This window comes from Siphateles boraxobius, unplaced genomic scaffold, assembly GCF_051911475.1.
Source record: "Siphateles boraxobius isolate OS27281-9 unplaced genomic scaffold, OSU_SipBor_1 7, whole genome shotgun sequence".
Classification (NCBI taxonomy): Eukaryota; Metazoa; Chordata; class Actinopteri; order Cypriniformes; family Leuciscidae; genus Siphateles; species Siphateles boraxobius.
The window spans coordinates 11,220,001-11,238,786 of NW_027509197.1; the positions used below are offsets into that span (position 1 = coordinate 11,220,001).

The 18,786-nt window shown below is 38.7% G+C and overlaps 1 protein-coding gene across 1 annotated transcript in view; it reads right to left on the reverse strand.

The window, feature by feature from the left end:
* The window catches only part of mgat4a (alpha-1,3-mannosyl-glycoprotein 4-beta-N-acetylglucosaminyltransferase A), a 68,656-nt gene that overhangs the window by 39,585 nt on the left and 10,285 nt on the right, over positions 1–18,786 (reverse strand). The gene's annotated exons all lie outside the window — the stretch shown is intronic.

Below are 18,786 nucleotides of genomic sequence, written 5' to 3' on the forward strand. Positions count from 1 at the left end.
TACATTTTCCGTCGGTCTTAGTGCATGATGTAACTACAGAAGAGTCAAGTTTTAAATAGGAAAAATACCGAAACTCTTTGGTCATTTTTTTTTTTTGAGAAATGCTAATGGTCTTGTCCACTTCAATGATGTATGCTAAGCTATGCTAAAAGTGGTACCGCCAGAACCGGAGATCGGCTGAATGGATTCAAAAACGGTAAAACTCAACACTTTAACTCTGGGGGAGTTGTAAAATGAGCCTATTTCCAAAAAAAGTGGAGTATCCCTTTAATGTTTTGGATGAGCACAATATTTGAGATAGTCCTGGTGTGGAAGTTGCCAGACATTAAAAAGTCCTTTGTAGAATTGAATCAACGTGTTAAACTGTAGTTTGCTGAAGTCTGTTAAAGAGTCCAGAGTTCAAGTTCAATCCACTCACTTGATTAAAGATAATATCGGCTACTTTCCTCCAGACCAACTCCACTGGTCCCGTCAAGTATCTCTGTATAAACAACAGTCGAAAAGCCGCTCTTCTGCTGGCCAGATGTATGAGTCCTTGTCCGCCCTTCTCCGTGGGCAGAAAAAGTACGCTCTGGGCTATCCAGTGAAAGTGTGTACTGCCGGCACAGTTGCTGTATTTCCACTTTACCATAATCCCACCACTGTCGTAAAGATCTATATGCATGCTTCTTCAACCCAAACTGTTTCCAAAAATATGTAAACGTCTCAATAAAAGCCTTATCTTGTAACAATAAGACATTAAAGTGCCAATAAGCACTCTTGGGTTTTATATTTGCTATATAAATACTACATTCTACTAAACAGTGATCAGAAAAACTTACAGGTAAAATCACACATTTCTTTATAACATTGAAATGATGTTTAAAACAATAAAATCTATCCAGTCTAGCCAAAGTAATAAAATTCTCTCTTGCTTGTGCCCATGTATATTGTCTTTCATTCTTATGCAAGACTCTCCAAATATCATACAGATCATTTTCAACAATGAGTTTCACTATTTCATGCTGGGATGCAATATGAGGCTCTTTATGGTTCCTATCTACTTTATGATCTTCTGTACAATTAAAGTCTCCTCCCATAAACATATACTCTTCTTGTTCAAAGATAGAAAGAGCATCATTCGCTTTTTTTATAAAATAAACCCTCTCAGGACCACAAACAGGGGCAAATGTTTACAAAAACTAAAACAAACTTTTCAAATTTTGCTCTGACTTTCAATAGTCGCCCTTCAACAATGTGTTCAACCTCATATGATAAAGGTTTTATGTGCTTTTGAAAAAGAACAGCTACACCACCACTAGATGAACTTTTATGACTTAAAATAACTTCTCCATCCCATTCCATTTTCCAATCACTCTCATTTTTAACATCACTATGGGTTTCTTGAACCAACATCACATCATATTTCTTTTGTCTTATTAATTCATAAAGCATTGTTCTCTTCCCACTTTCTCATGCACCATTTATATTGAGTATGCCCAGTCTTAGCGTGCTCATAAGTGAATGAATATAAACCAAAAAAGGGCAAAACAACCAAAAATACAAGAAGAATAAAAAAATCATTCTGCTTCAAATTCATCACTCAATATATTCAATTTCAGCTTTTGCACAATCTTTTTCAATCTGTAAATTTCTTGATCAGTTAAGTTACTTGCACCCTTCTCTTTCATTGACATTCTAGCTGAATTAATAAACAGCTCTCGATCTGGGAAATAATCTTCCACTCTCACTCCTTTCATTCCTTTAGTTGTTTGAAGGAATATTCTAATTTTCTCAAGTGAATAGTCACTTCTAGCAGATCTTTTTTGAGAGACTGAATTCACAGACCCTGAAGAATCATCTCCACTTTCTGAGGCAGACTGAGGCTCGTCAATATTGCTCATATCTGATTCCATCTGAATCCCAGAATTTTCAACATCTTTTCCTGATATTTCATCTCCCGTTTCTTTCCTAACTCTCTTCCCATTGCCTTTTTTCTTCAATTTCCGTTTTATTGCAGGTGTTTTAAAAACACTTTCATCCTCTATCATTTCCATGTCTTCCTCACCTTCTATTGCAACTAAGTTAGAATCAGTTACCTCACACTCTTTCATGATACTGCTTGCTTTTCCAGCATCATTCACAACATCTTCCAACTTTTCCTTGCCAACTTCTCCATTATTACTTCCATCTCCCCTCTCCGTGTTAACCCTTGATCCTTCACCGTTTTCTTGCTGTCTCTGCTCTTCACTTCTACCTACATTTGTCTGCTCCTTTTTCCTATTCTCACTCAGAGGCACTACCGAATCGACCTTCTCAGGACAAGCACGAATTATATGTCCCTCCTGTCCACAACCAAAGCACTTCATACTTTCTGACGTTGCATAAATTACATACTCATAGTTACCCACCTTAAATTTCATGGCCAAACTTAGCTCTTCATTTTCATTTTTTAGAATCATGTGTGTCTGTCTTCTAAATGAAACCACATGTTTCAGCTGAGGTAGCTTGCAACCTAACGAAACCTTCCTGATTTTAGACACAATTTTACCATTTCTCATTAATTCCCTTTCAATCACGTCATCTCTGATAAATGGTGGTACATTCGACAGTGTAATCCTTTTAGCCGGCTGGACCAAAGGCATTACTGGGGTAAACGCACTGTTGACAACAATCCCTTTCACTACAACGTCATTGACTTTCTCTACACTACTCAAAAAAATCACTATAGCACTATTCATTCTGGCTGCAGACAAAATACTAGAGTATCCAACTACTTCAGCGACTGCAATAGTGCAATCCTCAACAGAACCACGCTCCGCGGGGATAACTTTAATGCCATGTTTCCGCGTCAAATTATCCAAACTTTGAGACGCTGCCATATCGGCCAGCGTCTCTTACTCAACAATATTCTTGTCAAATAAAAAATTTACACAAACAAGCCGCAAAAAAGACAGAAAAATATAGAAAAACTCACTCATTCAACAGCGTTCTCTTCCACTCACGCGCGCTAACTCCGCCCACTCACAACATCCGCTCAGAGAGAGAGAGAGAGAGCGAGACAAAGAGAGAGAGAGAGAGAGAGACAGAGAGAGAGACAGAGAGAGAGAGAGACAGAGAGAGAGAGAGAGAGAGAGAGAGAGAGAAAGAGAGAGAGAAAGAGAGAGAGAAAGAGAGAGAGAAAGAGAGAGAGAAAGAGAGAGAGAGAAAGACGGAATGCAGAGAAAAAGCTGCATCAAAATGAGCTCCTGAATATTTTCATCAACTTGGACCTAAAGAGTGGGACATTTCTGAAAAAAAAAACCTTCAAATACCCTCCACAGAGGACTCTAAAGAAGAGGTACATTTAATAATCTGCAAAACAGAAGATATAAGTGAAATAAGTGAATATCTTGATTTTAATTTTAAATCAAAACAACTAGCTAAACTGTAAACTAGGGAGCTGTCAACTGTTTCAGCTTGTTGTCATCAGCTGACTGGGCTACTGACTGCCTAAGAAACTAAATAAACTGAGCTAAACAATAACAGAAGAGATATTGAACAAAGAAGAAAATAAGAAAGAACAAGAAATAACTGTGTTTTGAAGTCTTGTAAACAACAAAGTAGCCTAGCCACCTGTTTGGAGTAAACAAGTGGTCACCATGGAAACGGGTCAGAAGGCATTTAAGCACAGCAAAGCTCCCAGCATAGAGGTTGAATACCCTGTCAAATGTAAAAGTGCAGCAGCTAGGGAGAAACACAAGGAGAAGACACTACAGGAAACCCCAGAGATCCTCTTCACTGACTATGCCCAGCAAAAGAATGGAAGAAAGAAAAACAACCTCATATTCTTCACTGATTCCATCTACATCTGGAAAGATACTGTGTCAAACAACTACCCATATGTATCGAGTGAAGGCATCGGCTCAGGGGGCAGATTAAAGATCTGCAAAGATGAACACCTGGACACCTGGACAAAGAGGACCCCCTTCTCACCATCACATACTACACCAAAGGAAAGGTCATGGTCCAGGGGAATGAAGCCAACCTGGAGTCCTTCGAAGATGCATTCTCTCTGTTAAAAACAGAGGTGAACACCAAGAGGATGATTGTTCACACTGACAGTGAAGATGATGAGACAGAAAACCCCATCACCTTGTCCATCTCTGCCCCTCCTACACCTGCCACCTCTACCAACAGGTTAAAGGAGAGTATGGCCCTATTGGAGCTGGACTTTGCTGAATTTAAAGAGATGACCCAGGCCAAGCTGTGTGAGCCCCAAAGCAGCACTTTGCAGCAGATTCAAGAGGAGCTCCAACAGCTCGAAAGAGACAACCAGTCATTGGCATCTGACCTAAGAGGAAGTATAGAGGCACTGAAGCAGGAGAACAGGATACTTCATACCCAAATGGCCAAAGTAAAGGAAGATGCTGAGAACAGAGAAAGGAGCTTCACCAGGCAGGTCCAACACCTGACAGAGCAACTCTCAGAAATCCTGGCAACTACAGAGACACAGACTCTCCCTGCCAGTGTCCCAAAGCCGTGTTTTGTCTCTGTTTCACCATCTCTGCTCTACACCCAGTCCAACAACACCCTGGCAGCTCCTTCTACACCTACACTGCCAGCTGCCAACAACCAGCTCTGCCCATCACAGCCTGCCTCCACTCAGCCTGAAGAACAAACCCCACAAGTGGTCCTACTGGTTGACTCATGGGAAATTCTTTAGGCAGATTCACCTACTCCTCAGCTCATTGATCTAGTATAGTAGACTATGCAATCACTGACATGGACCCCTCAACTATCAGTGCATTCACTGTCAGACAGCAATCCCCACTTTCAGACCACAAACAAATAAATCTGTTCTTTAAACTCCCAGATCAATTAAATCCCAAAACAAAAGAACCCAGTAAGCTGCATGAGTTAAATCCTGGCTACAGATGGGTCCCAGACAGTGGAGACAAACTCATCATGGCCTTGAAATCACCTGATCTGATGAATGACATATTCATATATGACCAAACTCAATATGTCCCTACCAAAAACGGTGTAAACAAGGCGATTGATGACATCAACACGATATTCCATAAGGCAGCTATCAGAGCTGACCTCATAAAACAGAAACATAAGCCTATTAGAAGACAAAATGTTGAGAAATGGTTTGATAAAGAATGCATGACCATTAGAAAGGACTTTAGAAATATAGCAAATGAAAAACACCGCCAACCAAACAACCCGGCCTTACGCATTAGATACAATGACATTTTAAATAAATACAAATGTACAATTAGGAACAAAAAACAAAATTATACCCACATGAAACTTGAATATATTGAAAACGCCATTAATCAAGATTAATTCTGGAATATGTGGAACAAGTTCAACACAAAACTACAACAACCATTACCCATTCAAAATGGTGATATCTGGAAAACACATTTTGAAAACCTTTACAAAGACATACCAATTAAACAAATTAGACCAGAACAATTTTATAAAAGAAAAACTCCAAACATTAGAACAAACAATTAAAGAAAACCAAAACCCTCTTGATTCTCCAATTACTTGGGAAGAATTGATCACACAGACAAAATCTCTCCAGCCGAGGAAAGCTTGTGGTCCAGACAGCATTAAAAACGAGATGCTCAAATGCAGCACCCCAGAGATGCAGGCTGCAGTGTTAAAGCTGTTCAATATTGTTCTACAGTCAGGATGTTTTCCTGACATCTGGTGTAAAGGGCTCATTTCCCCCATTCATAAGAGTGGGGACAAATCAGACCCTAATAACTACCGTGGCATCTCTGTCAGCAGCTGTCTAGGCAAATTATTCTGTGGCATTCTAAATAAAAGAATGCTAGATTTCTTTGAGGAACACTCAATCTTAAGTAAAAGTCAGATTGGTTTCCTCCCAAAACACCGCACCACTGATCATATTTATACACCTTACACACATTAATTAATAAACATGTACACCAAACTAAAAATGGTAAAATATTCTCTTGTTTCATTGATTTCAGAAAAGCTTTTGGTTCTATTTGGCATGAAGGTCTCTTTTACAGACTTCTACAGTGTGGTATAGGGGGCAAAATGTATGATCTAGTTAAATCTATGTATTTAGAAAATATGTGTGCTGTTAAAATTGGCAACAAAAAAAACTGATTTCTTCACCCAGAGAAGAGGTGTTCGGCAGGGTTGCAATTTAAGTCCAACATTATTTAATATGTACATCAATGAGCTTGCTGTTGAGTTAGATCAATGTGCTGCTCCTGGCCTCTCCCTTCTAGATAGAGAGGTGAAGTCCCCGTTTTATGCTGACGATCTCGTTCTAATGTCTCCTACTAAACAAGGATTACAGCAACAGCTAGACATAGTAGAAAAGTACTGTCAGAACTGGGCTCTGGCTGTAAATATGAAGAAAACTAATATCATGATCTTCCAAAAACGTCCAAGATGTCAGGAGAACAAACATCAATTCACCATTAATAATGATGTCATTGAACACAGCCTGAGCTATACCTACCTTGGTATAACCATATCAGCATCAGGGAGTTTCAACATGGCAGTGAATGCACTAAAAGAAAAAGCTCGAAGAGCTATACATGCAATTAAGTGAAAATTCTATAACTTCCAAATTCCAATTAAAATCTGGCTTAAAATATTTGACAGTGTCATCCAGCCCATTGCGCTGTACGGTAGTGAAATATGGGGTCCACTCAGTCATCAGAGCTATAACCGTTGGGACAAACACCCAACAGAATCTCTTCATGCAGAATTTTGCAGATACATTCTACACGTACACAGAAACACACCAACAAATGCATGCAGAGCAGAATTAGGCAGATACCCACTGATAATTAACATCCAAAAGAGAACACTCAACTTTTTTAACCACCTGAAATCCAGCCCCCAAGACACACTTCACTCCAAGGCCCTCCGAACCCAGGAGCTGAGCCCAGAAAAGAGTCCCCTATGTCAACTGGTACTCAGACAAACTGCCCCACGTCAGAGACCGTCTGAGCAGCCTCAGAACAACACTGCCTTCCAAACACCAATCAGAGTCAAGCAAATCATAGCACAATGCAAAGAAACCTATCTGGAACATTGGAAAGAAGAAACTAAAAGCCAAAGTAGACTAGAATATTATCTGACCCTAAAAAGAGATTAAAAATTAGCAGAATATCTCTCTACTGTCAGAGATAGAAAGCAGAGACAGCTCCTAACCAGGTATAGGCTAAGTGATCACACATTGGCAATTGAAACAGGAAGACACAAAAATCATGGCAACCAAAAGAAAACAGAACGTGTGATCACTGTTTGACAGGTGAGGTTGAGACAGAGATGCACTTTCTCCTACAATGTGAAGCGTTCAAAGACACAAGGAACCTTTACTTTAACAAATGTAACTATATAATCCCAAATTTCAAAGACCTGAATGAAATTTCTAAATTAAACTTTCTCCTGGGAGAAGGAGAGAGAACTTATCTTGCTGCCAAATATGTACAAACATGCCACAACCTGAGGGGCAGTGAGTGACCGACACACACACACACACACATACACACACACACACACACACACACACACACACACACACACACACACACACACACACACACACACACACACACACAAATATATCCAAACATTGTGTTAAATGTTTATATATAATATATATATTTTATTTGTATATTTTGTATATGCTTTGGCAACATTGTTTCAAAAACGTTCATGCCAATAAAGCCCCTTTGAATTTGAAAAAATTTGAATAAGAAAGAAAGAAAGAAAGAAAGAAAGAGAAGGAGAGAGAGAGAAGGAGAGAGAGAGAGAGAAGTAGAGAGAGAGAGCGAGAAGGAGAGAGAGAGCGAGAAGGAGAGAGAGAGAGAGAGAGTGAGAGAGAGAGAGAGAGAGAGAGAGAGAGAGAGAGAGAGAGAGAGAGAGAGAGAGAGAGAGAGAGAGAGAGAGCTGGCCAGTGGGAAGTGCCCTCTGCTACACCAGATTAGCCTTGAGGAACACCGCCTGCTTTATTTGCAGACTCAACATGCTATGAGTCAGACCTCACCCTGAAACAAGACCTTGCCTTTAATACATCTGAAAGGGTCTCAGAGCTTCAGGAAGCTCAATGTTTTGGCTCAACACACAACGTAGGCTGTGCTTGTGGTTTGTATCTGACAGTCAAATCAACTTTGATTTTCTTCTGTGGATAGGAAAACTCATGGTTCAGTTTCTGCGAGGATGTTCGTGTGCAATTTTCCGCAAGAACATTGATTTCTGTGTAGAAATGTTAGACTCTCTTCATACAGACGGAAGCCTGATCGCTTTGACAGCTGGAAGAACGACTGCTTGTTTGACCTCAGCAAGTCTCTCACAGGTTTCCTCTTAATCTCGCTTTCATCCCAAGCTTCTACATTCCCAGCGAGCTCTCCATCTTACCACCGAGGGGGTTTTGCAAGGATCCAGAATCTCAGCATTTTAGTTTCTCCTCCAGCTACAGTAGGACAGGGTTTATAATAGGGTTGTCACAGTGAGGAAATTCTCAGACCGGTATAACTTGGGACAACAACCGGTATTACAGATAACACCGGGAGGAGGGCGGAGAAGATTTGCTTTTGAATGTGCGCTAGCTTTTCACTTTTGCTTCAGAGTTCACTATCACGCGTACTCTGTGTATAAGCCTAGGTTGCGGCCATGAGGGAGCCGCTTTCTGTATGGGGGTATTGAAATCGCCTTTGAATGTGGTGCTCGCTGGAATTTGCATAATTTGCATTTGTATAGTTAGCAGAGTTACTGACGAATCTTTTTACAGGATATTTGTCAATGAGTCTCTGGATCTGTTGCGCATCTCCCTGTCAGTCATCTCTCCTTACTCTCGTCACATTATAAGTGAAATCTCGCTGCAACTCTGCAGCTCGTGCTGTATGGAGCAGAGCAGACACTTTGAGTTTATAGTCAATTGTCCAACTGAACTAAATTATATTTTCTATAAAAAAGCAAAACTGACAGTGAGAAATTTTTTGTTGGTTTTTTTAAGTCGTTGTTTGAAGCTGCTTTTGATTGTCACAGATGACTGATTTGTGCTGTGTTCGGGCCTAAAGATTGTTATTAGGCCTATATCATTTCAATGATATTACTATTATTAATAATAGGGATGGGCATTTGATTAAATTTTCTTAGTCGATCGTCGGGAGAATTAACGATCGACTATCGATTAATCATTAATATTTTTTTATTCAAATTCATTATTTATTTAACTTTTTATAAATTAAAAAGGCAATGAAAATACAAAAATACAGCGTGTTTTCCTCGATTAGATCTTTACAAGATGATCAACTTGTGGCAGTCGGTTAGGCTAAACTTGAAGATATATATGCGCTGCGGTGCTCGAAAGCAACGGAACCTGCAGCTGCGAGTTGGCGTTCTTAAACAGAAACCCTTGTTTGTTCCAAAATAATAAATAATAATAAAAAATCATGTTAAACAATAACTTAACCAAAAACATAATAATACTTAGATCTGACAGGTTTTGTCAAAATGTAACTCAAAACTATCCAAGAACGAAGTCGAGAAAGAGGGTGAGAGAGATTACTGTAACAATCAATTAGGCTAGGCTACTTAACAAAGCCTCATAAAAAATAACTAGTAACTCACATACAACTTCTACACCAGTCTACTGATTTTTGTTGAGAAAGATAAGCATGTTGATGACATGATCTGGGGTCAGACGCGACCGCAACTTGACCGTCAAGCCTCGTTTACACTTTCGCCTGGCTCTGCAGCGCGAGTCTCCGCAGACTGCGCGCGCACCTCCCCAAACAGACGAGGCGTTTATACTCGACGCGCTCGCCTGTGAAACACCGAATACCGCAATGACGTCATTTTTGCCGCGCTAACCTTCGCGCTCGTGCGGACGCCTCGAGTGTAAACAAGGCTTCAGTCCAGCCGCTGAAAACACCTGCTCTGAGGAGACTGACGTTGCCGGGATGCACAGGTACCTCCGCGCTAACTTGACCAGCCCGGGGAACACGTTCACTTTCCGCAGCAGCATTAGTTTAATGATAATCGATAACAAATTAACGTGATCGACGAAATTCTTAATGATCAATAATCGATCGTCGATTAAACATGCCCATCCCTAATTAATAATAATAATTTGTAATTGTATTGTTATTAGTGTCATTATATTTTTTTTAATGTGCTATGAAAACAAAACGCTGACAAACAAGGATGCCATTTTCAACTTGGCTGTATAAGAATGATGCGTGTCTATTACAACAAACACTTTTTTAAAATTTGTGAATAGATCATTAATCAAGAATTACATTTTATTAAATTTTAGATGTAGCTTTGCAGTCTGTTTTTAAAAAGTGTGCAAGTGTGGTTATGTTAGTTAGTTAGTATACTTTATTTTCCTTTTTCAGGAAATTTGTCTAGGACTCAAAGCTGCAGTAGTACATAACATACATACAGGGGGGGGGGGGGGGGGGATCATAACAATGACTTGCTACTTAACATATTAATAGATACAGGAATAAATTTTTTTTTGTAACGGTTACTCTTACAAAATGGGACTCTATAACGTCTCCCTGATGGCAGAAGCTGATACATTGGAAATAAAACATGGCTTGAATTGTGGTGATGTCGTTATGAAATAAGAGAAGGTCCAAATATTAATTTAATAATAATACTAGCCTTATGATATAATAATAATAATGAGGGAAAACAAGACAATTATCATCTTGATATTGTCAAAGCCATCGCTGATATGTCTGACTATCGTCGATTCACGATACTATCATCTATCGGCATTCGGCACAAACCTAGTTTACATGCTGTATTCCTTTCTTGCATTTGGGGTATCTAGCTTTCATGCGCTTCTGTGCATGCCTGCTGTAATATTTATCATCAAAATAAAAGCATCTAAAATCACAACCGCTCACTGTGCTCAATGCTACATTACTGATCAAGCTGAACTGTTACTGAACTCCTCTGTGGTTCGGGCAGGTAATCAGCCAGTGCTATTGGGAAACTCTCATATTCCAAAAGTTAATGACTTTACTATGTTGAAGAGAAAAGGCACTCCATCCAACAATAACAAGGGCATCAAATTACAAAATGACATGTTTGTTAGCAGATCAGCAGATTTTCTTACTACATCCGATACCATCGGCAAACAAAATGTAAGTGTTAGGCCTGTGCTGCTGTAAAGAAAATGACATTATGCTGAGTGTGGGAAAGATGTGTTCAGGCTTCTAGGTTTTTAATCTAAATTAAGAAGTCACACTTTGAAGGGCTGCAGGGCTGTCATGAGTTAGTGTCACTCAGACACACGCACATAACCACATAAGTTTAAAAAGATGCACGGTGTTGCTGCCGCCCCATGTGTGCAGAATCAACTGCTTCCATCCTTGAGAGTTTTAGACACATGCAGGATGAGAAAAGTGTTTCAGCTCAAACAAAAACATGTATACCGAACAGCTCAGTACATATTAGGCCTGCAAACATGGTCACTTCATGCGTTTCTACTGATCATATAGCTATAGGATTTGTTAAAACGGTTCCATTTACACTTGGCTACATAAATGTGTCTCCGGAAAAACTAATACAAATCTGATCTTTTAATTCCCGCACTATATGCAAATTTAACAGAGTTCACATCAATGAAGGCAACAGATAAGCGCTGTATTTTATTTATCGTCAGCTAATTTCAAGATCAAAGACCGCAATAGGAGAAAGAGCCGCATCAGCTTAGTCACACTTCTTTGAAAGCAAATGATTGTGTGTTGAGCATCTGCGATTTACTTTCAGTTTCATTCCAGATCCATTTTAGATGCATTTACAATTCCCAGTTTCGTCTGAAGTTGTTTTGAGTGATCGGATTTAAATCCATCTCGAAAGCGTTCCGGAGGGCATTTACACCTGGTCTTTTCACGATCGGATAGCCATCCAATCAGAGAAAACGCATGAAGTGACCAGGTGTAAACAGGCCTATTGAAAACACTGTATCTATGCACATAGTGGCATGAATATTTTTTATTCAGCAAGGATGCATTAAATTGATCAAAAGTCATTTATCATAATACTAAATTCTATTTCAAATAATTGCTGTCCTTTTGAGCTGTCTATTCATCAAAAAATTCATCACAAAAATATTAAGCAGCAAACTGCTTTCAACACTGATATTAAGAAATGTTTCTTGAGCTGCATTATTAGAATGATTTCTGAAGGATCATGTGAAACTGAAGACTGGAGTAAAGATGCTGAATTCAGCTTTGCCATCACAAGAATAGAGTACAATTTAAAATGTATAAAAATAGAAATTTATTTTAAATGGTAAAAAATATTTCAAAATATTAGTTTTTAATGTATTTTTTGTCAAATAACTGCAAGCATAAGAGATTTCTTTTAATAATATCCCAATGAAACTTTCTGAATCCGGAGCTCCCTCCTCAGTACACTCAGACCATTCATGCCGCAAAAAAAACAGCTCCTTTGGAAATGTTCATGAAATTGACGTGAGAACCTGAGCACTTTACCGCCTGTGTTTACATGCCTGCATACGCCTCTGCAGTATTTAGTAACCTATACCTCCCTGTCCTGATAAACGACATAGTTTCAAATGATTTATAGAAATCTTACAGTTAAAGTAGCATTGAGAAAAGCATTAAAAACCTCTTTAATTCTAATTCCCTGTTCACACAAGAACACACACAGTTAAAATGGAGCTTGTGTAGTCTTGCAACAGTCTTTAGTTATCTGTCTAGGTACATAAAACAAGGCATAAACAAATATAATTTAAGTATTGAATATGTCGCCTCTCCCTTTCAGAGCAAACGCACTACGCCGAGGCCAACTGTAGTCTGGATAACATGTAATGAACAACGCCAAGCTACTTCCAAGTCCAGGTCTGTTAGTCCAACTTCACAAAACAGACAAATATTTTTGCCTAATTGACAAATTATTGTATCAGTCCGAACTAATCAATTTTAAAGTGCATGTGTTTGGTATAAATCAGTGGTTCTCAACCTTTTTGATTCAAAGGCCCCTTTCTCATATAGGTTAAAATATTTGTTGGTTTATTTTTTGTAAATTTGGAAAAGATGCTTGTTTTCCCAACTGTTTATTAACAGAAGTGCAGAATAATGGTATATTTAATTAACCATGTTTCATTTAGTGATTCCTGAAGTTTCAGGAACTGTATATTCTTCAATAAAAAAAAAGGTTATTTAGGTGGGAAAAGGAAATATATGAAATATGATTTCTACAGAGCCCCTAAAGGGACATGGTGATGAAAAATATATATATGAGAGATGGGAGGAAAACGTATGTCAACGCTTTTGTGTTCTTGTGCAAATGTTTGCGTTCCCCCAATAAACCTTTTTCCACAACCATGTCCCTTTAGGAGCTCTGTAGATTTCATTTTCAATCTTGATTTATTTTTTATTTTTTTTACATTTTCATTGAGATTAAAGTTAGAAGCTTTAATATATTAATAATTAATTAATTTAAATACTTAAGTCATCCTGCGGCCCCATTGGAAGTTTACTGAGGACCCAGCCCACAAGTTTAGGACCACTTATATAGAGTACTTCTCAATTAGTTCTTTACTTCATTACAATATAATGCAAGAATCTGCAAACCAGCCATGAAGGACACTCAGCCCTTATATCAGCATTAGCCTAATGTTTGTCTCAACCACAGAAAGTCCATAATATCCTGACGGACTGCAGCCACTCTAAATGGATTAGCACATAAACTGTTGCACATCCCACTAATCTTGTTATCTTTTTCTCTCCCCCACCATCCCTGCCTCCTTTCTCTTTGCGTTGTTTCTCTCAGGCCTTTACCCAGATGTACATATAAGAAGTGCATGTGATGGATGGGACAGTGCGTGGGGACACTCTCTGCATTTCGGATATAATACAAAAGTTCCAACCAAGTTTTAAAATCCATTTGGTGCTGAATAAAGCTTACTTTACTAAGAAAAAAAAGCTGTTGATTTACATAAAGATGACAAAAAATTGCCTGCCAACAGCATGTTAATGAACAGCTCTAAGGAAAATAATCTTAATCCTACCCCAAATGGGTTTTAAAATGGGGTTGTTGTTGCTTCATTACACAAACATATTTGATGTGTCTTGATGCACAATGTCATATATCATCGAAATGGAGGAAATATAGTTGGTGCTCTGGTCCATTCAAATACCCATCTGGAGGCATAGTAATCAGTGTATTTAACAACAGAAAACTGCATTTGCAACCCATTCAATTTATATAATGTGACATATGCCCGAGTGAAAGAGAATACTGAGGTGGAAATAATGTAGGGCAAGAGCTGATTTTATCCACTGGGATTTAACTGGAGCCCGAAGAGGTGAAATACTGTATATGTTATGCAATGAACATAAGACATAATGTACAGTCATATAATCACAAAATAAACCCTGTGTTTACTATAATGACTGGCTGACTGTATTAGCTTACTTACACTACTTGAGACATATGATCTTGTACAGTTATGCAGGAAATCAGCTGAATAGGACAACTGTCATTTATAGAGATTAGCGGTTCTTGACTGAGAACTTTAATAAGTCTATGTAGCGTTTTATTTTTATATTCGTTCATTTAACTTCTTTAACTTCTTCTTTAAATACACCTACTGAAAAAAAATGAAAGCACGGTTTATTTCATTTGTATATTAAGCTTTTTTTTTGTTCTTATTTTTTAATAACAAAGAAAATAAAGATTTTTTTCTCTGCCACTTTGGCCTAAATGTCTGGCATTCTTTTTTCTTGTATATTTTGTCACCTAGTAAGGCTCTGTTTTTAAAATAGGGACATTAGTTTGGCTGTACTGCTCAGTCACTTGCAAAATAGTAAAACCAACATGAAAAAGATTCGTTATAAAATCTTGAATCGTGATTTTCATGAAAAAAAACATGATAGGGTATTTTTGCCATATCGACCCAGCACCCCCCCACCCAGTCCCTATTTCATTTTAGACCAGAAATGTGCATTAAGAAATTAAAAACGGTTAAAGTAGATTGGATGTTGCACCAGATGCCAGACTGAAAACTGATGAGAGCTTAAAAACTGAAGTTTATCATTTTAAAACAGGAAGCCTCTAGCTGCTTTAGACTGGAAATTAGATCTCGCTACTTTCTAATGATGATGAATACTGAACGTTAAACAGAGGAACAGGAAGTTATTTAAACAAAGTTGCAGAACTGGCACAAACACTTGAGAATCACTGGGACAAGGGTATACAGCAACACAAGGTTATCAGTGTGTGTGAGTGTGAGTGAGAGAGAGAGAGAGAGAGAGAGAGAGAGAGAGTCTTTAGAGGACAGTCACATGCTTTCAACACATGGTACTTAAAGACAGTGCAGAGGATCCAAAAGGATATGCAAAGTTCACAACATATTCCTTCTGTCGCATACACAATAAATGAGGAACAGGGAGTGAGTTTGCAGCCAAGATTAGCTCGCCAAAGGAAACTAACCCACCCTCTTTATTTCCTCCTCTACGGCTCATTTACTGTAACCTCAACCTTCATTCTTAAAAATGTTAGTAAAAACAGTAATAATAATACCCCAATGGGCTTATTTATAATTATCTTTAAAATGTATTTTTTCCCAATAAATGTTTTTTGTAAAAAAAAATTTTTTTTAAAAATTGTATACACGGGTTTCTTGTATACGAACAATACCGGATGTGCGCGCATCCAGGGGGCAAAAAAACGCTATCTGTTATGCTGAGTTCTGTAAAAGAACATTGTAATTAACGTAGATTTCGCATTGTTTGTAATTTCTTGTTGACTCAATAATAAACTGCAATTTTAGAGTTGGATCTGTTTGTTTGTGTTTCATATTATTATAACATTATGTAATACGTCCAACTGTTTATGAATCAAAATCCGGACATACTGTGATGCATGTATTTAATATCATGTTAGACTAAGTTAGTAATGTAATAGCCTCTATAGAGCAAGAATTTGCTTTTATATAAGTTAACATTGTTTACGTTACTTTACGACCTGCAACATATCATGACTGCACACATATAAAGTTACTTTACTGTAAATCAGCCCTAATATATATTTTATATAGATATAGATTATATTAAAAAACTTACTCTCAGCATTGGTGAGATCTTGCCGGATCCCTACGCAATACCTGATGATCTATGGATTGTGGATGACAAGAAGTGGCCAGCAATTGTATGGCCTGATATTATATTATATATATATATATATATATATATATATATATATATATATATATATATATATATTAGGGCTGCCACTTTACGTTCGAAAATCGATTGCACAATCGATCGGACCAACCGACACAAGTTTCGAAAACGAAAATAGGGAATCGATTTTAACTGCCTTTTTTTTTTTAAACCAAAAATGTGTTTTAGGTAGACAGATCAATACAGTACACAGAACATCTAGGATGTTGGAAAATAACAAAGTCTTATCTGTTAACCAAATGCTTTTTAATATTCGCTATTACTTCACTGCAAGTGAACAAGCGCACCGTTATTTGTTGCTTAGTGACGTGTGTGTTCAAGCAAGCCAGAAATGCGCAGATTCTGCGCAGTACGCTGTATTTAATATATCATGAGGACTCACAAGTTGCGTATTTGCGCTAAATCCACGCAGATTTGGCTTACACGAACTTCCCCAGCAAAGTGAGTAAACATAGAAACACGCCAAATTGGCTCGTGATATGCCAGCGTTACCCGCCAAAGTTAATTTTTATCCGAATTTGGCGGGTGTTAATTTCAATCCCTGAATGTTGCACTCCTGTTTGTCATTGTGCAAAAAACTTCACGCCAATAAATCATCAGAAATATTGCTGACTTGTGCTCGTCTCAAGCGCCCTCTTTACGTTTGTCCTAATGCCTGTTAGTTGTCCATGGATTTGCCAATATTTGGTGTTGAAAATGGAAACGCCTTTACAATCGATTCAATGAACACATATGTCTAAAAAATCGAACAGGATTTTTTCACAAAAGTGACAGCCCTAATATATATATATATATATATATATATATATAAATAATTGTCTAATTCAGACACCAACTGTGTATACAAGAGAAAAGATTAGAGCGTACAAATCCCTTGATGCATACAACTACGTGCTATGTGGTCATGTGCAGCTCGTCAAATACTTTGATGCTGCACCAGATTTTTGTGTGTTGAGGTCAGATGTGCACCCTAGTAAAAGGCAAGGCATTAAAGCCAAGCCTTATGATGCCTGGGTGTATGTCCATTAGGGCCTTGTTTACATCCTTACGGCTAACTGCAAATGCATGGCAGGGTACGTTTATCAAAATGTATCTGCCATCAGAAACCCTTTACTCCGGTTCGAAGACCGCGGGTCTTTTGCCCCCTGGCTCAGTGCGCAGGCAGTGATGACGTTGCCGAGAAATCCATGTATAATTACACACACAAATGTAAGGAATAATTGACGACGGGCCGTTGAATTATTAGAAAAATAATGCACACCGAGTTACATCGGTTACTACACCTCAAAACATTCTTCAGATGATGTATTTAAAGACGTTTGTCAGCTTTTTTGTCCTAATTTGACTGATGTCTTATGCATCTCATCCCAAGCCTCCGTTGCTAATTCCAAAACGTCGTTTTAGAGCTAGTAATGGAGGCTTCAGCCACTGATAGCAGTCTAACTGTGCGTTCACACCGGACGCGAATAGCGCATCAAATTCGCGTCTACTGCGTCTAGTTTGACGCTTGACCACTTTGTGTTAATTCGCGCGACAAGAGTGAAACTGACGCGCGTAAAAACAAAAGTTTGAAGCGAAATTTACGCGCTTCACGTGCGTCAGAGGCAAAAGTTTCTAAAGTTTTGAACCCCGTTGGTGGCCATCTTTTTACAAGATGTCTGTTGTTGATGGGTCATTTATCGAGAGAGTCATCGCTCTGTATTTGCTCTGGAGAGCAGAACAGCGGCGTAGGGATCATCATCGCCGTATTTGGGTCCACCAGGATGACGGCCGCTTTCAGCGGTACTTCCGCCTGTCCCGCGCCCAGTTTGATGACCTGCTGTCCCGCATCGGAGCGAGGATCACCCTCGCCCTCACCCACCTAATCTGTAATTTATTTTTGTTTTGATGATAAATGGAGCCACCCTAGGCTACTACAAAAGTGATTAAACTGTCCTGTGTTTTTTTTTTTCCTCACACAACACTGTCCAGACACGAACCATGTTCTTGCACTAAAGTATGTTGGTAATCTTTACATTAGAATAATAATAATAATAATGTTTGATATAATCCAGATTAGATATGGAATAAAATATTGGCATACAAAATTAATGTCTCATATATTGAAAACAAGTTTTTATGTGGTAAAATATTTACTTCACCACATGACAGCAGCAAACTGGCTCCTGATTGGTTAGCGCGGCGCGAATTTGACGCAGAAGTTCAGATTATTCAACTCGGGCGGCAGACGCGAATTCGCGTCAAACGCGTGAATGCACAAAAAGCACTAAATAAATCATTCACGCGTAACGCGCCAGACGCTCAATTCACGCCATTCGTGCGAACTTGACGCGCGAATGAGGCGAATTCGCGTCTACCGCGCCACGCTCTATGCCTCATTACCGCCGCAGGAATTTTATATGCGCGTAACGCGTCTTTGCATTGACTTAACATTGAAATCACTCGCGCTAGACACTATATTCGCGTACGGTGTGAACGCACCATAAGAAGCCCCTTTCACACAGCGCGTTGATCCCGGGAAATTGCCAGAACGCCTTCTGTGTGAACGCAAACACGACCCAGGATTGATGCCGGGACCGATGCC